Raw genomic sequence first — 2,148 nt, 5'->3', positions numbered from 1 at the left:
CGTCAAATTTTGCTGCAACCCTATTCGATTATCTTGATAAAATTATGTACAGGTAAAACTTAAAATAAACAACGTTTCTCAAGTCAATTCATCGCACTCATTGTGTTACATGTTTATTTAGGAGAAATATCTCATTAACTTTATCAGCATTTAAGTTTCATGGTGGATCTTTTCCATGCAGTACTGGAAACCTCCATTCCCCACCGAAGATAAGCGAGTTTGGGAGAATTTCGTACAATGGGTCCGTTTAAATTTGAGCGACCACAAACCTGAAACCACCAACCACCACCTCTGTCTGCTGCACAATTCTGCCTGGATAAAACAATGCTTTGTTTGTTTTGCATAGAACATGATTTGAATGAAATGTTGGAGTAAACGAGACATGATCAGTTTCAATTTAAATTAAAGGTCACGTTTATAGCTCCTTTTGCTTTTTGGTAAAATAATATTGATCAACGAAATCAGTTTTTGTTACTTAAACCAATCCGATCCTAAACCAATCTACACACTTTATTTTAATTTGTCGACGAATTTTAACGCCAAACAATTTTTCTTACTCCAAAAAATCGTGGTCGGAATCAAATGTCGAAAATTCGACGGAGTTATGGTTTCCTGGTTGATGACGACCGTTTGCCCAGACTGGGTTTGTGAGGGAATCAACAGCAGTGGAAACTTTCTCATATTCGGCAACATGTAAACGATAATTATCAGCTTCTGGACCAACTGAAAATGTTCTTTAAAAATAAAAAAATAGTTTGTTAATATTTTGTTGATATAATTGTTCTCTCATTAATTTCTTACTTGTATTCAGCAAATTTATGAATTTCATTAAAATCCCACAAATCTACTCGAAGTGAACAATTGTTGTTGTAAGTCACCCGATGAATATTTTCCAAACCTATCGGATGCAGAGTTGTTTTAAAATTGTTTTATGTTTAAAATCTGTCTTCAAAACACAAATATACTTCAAGGATTTATTTGATATATTCTTGAAGAAGGTTTGATTTGTAGTTAGCAACATGAAAACTTATTGTGTTTTTATTCTATTACAGCGATAATGACGATTGGGTGTAGGTAATTTAGAATAACGAATCCGTGGGATTTGAATGCTAAATTTTCTTAATCCAAATTCCAGTATAATTTTCTTGCGAGTTAAATTGCATTAATTGCCCACGCAAGGCCTTCTCGTAAACACGATGTTTATATCATTATCACACACATGCGAAGAATCTTATTGATTGGCTTGAGGTGTGAACCATTTTAAAACGATTCGTCAACCTTTCAAAATTTGTTACGTTACACATCGCGACAGGCGTCGCAACAACCGTGACTCGCAATAAAAATATACGAAATACTCGTGATTTGCGCTAAACACCAAGGAAGGAAGGATATTTTTGAAGCAATGAGAATCCGAAATAAATAAATAAATGTTACCAACATGACCTCGATGGTAAAAAATGTGGAAAACAAAATAAAACCAATACCTTTTTACCTGTTTATATAAACATTATTTCACAAACACCCATAATAAATATGCACTCACCCCACCAGAAACTAGACAACAAACATCCAAACCCGTTTTTGAATTCGATCCAAGTACGATTAAAACTTTCAGTGGAATCAACTCTTCTCTGGAAAACCTGGTATTTCACTAACATGTGATCAAACTGACACTTTCCATCTATTTTGAGACTTACCAGCCATCCGTCCTCACAAATTGTATCTGTTCCTACGATACGGCTTTCTGAAAGTTTTTGTGACCAGCAATGTACTTTTTCTGAATGCATGGACAGAATATTTTATATTAATTTCATTGAATTTATTCTTTTGCAGTGCATTTAAATGTACAAATTTTTACAAATTAATGTGTTTTTTACCTTGGCAGAATTTTCCCATGTATCCGTCGGAACAAACACAGAAATATTCCATGATTCCATCAACACACGTTGCATTATTCTCACATCGATGTCCCAATTCACATTCGTTTATGTCATCTAAAAATTTGGAAAATGGGAAAAATACAAACCAGTTACTTCCAAATGTTGATTGCATTTTAAAGCGTTTTCAACTTTAAGCACTAAAAAAATACTCACCGAAAAAAGTAAAAGCTTGGACCAGATTTTCATCATCAGATTTCTGGTAAAATGT

General features: G+C 33.7%; 1 long non-coding RNA gene across 1 annotated transcript; it reads right to left on the bottom strand.

Annotated features, from left to right (window-relative positions):
* Positions 1-222: 222 nt before the first annotated feature.
* LOC145905767 (uncharacterized) lies at positions 223-1,779 on the bottom strand. The gene is made up of 5 exons (XR_014402772.1): positions 1,698-1,779; positions 1,544-1,640; positions 802-898; positions 558-734; positions 223-312 (listed from the first exon to the last, which is right to left on the bottom strand). It is a non-coding gene; the product is annotated as an uncharacterized LOC145905767 (long non-coding RNA).
* Between the last annotated feature and the right edge of the window lie 369 nt (positions 1,780-2,148).

This window comes from Ascidia mentula, chromosome 6 (genome assembly GCF_947561715.1).
Source record: "Ascidia mentula chromosome 6, kaAscMent1.1, whole genome shotgun sequence".
NCBI lineage: Eukaryota > Metazoa > Chordata > Ascidiacea > Phlebobranchia > Ascidiidae > Ascidia > Ascidia mentula.
This window is presented reverse-complemented; position numbering and strand designations above follow the sequence as displayed.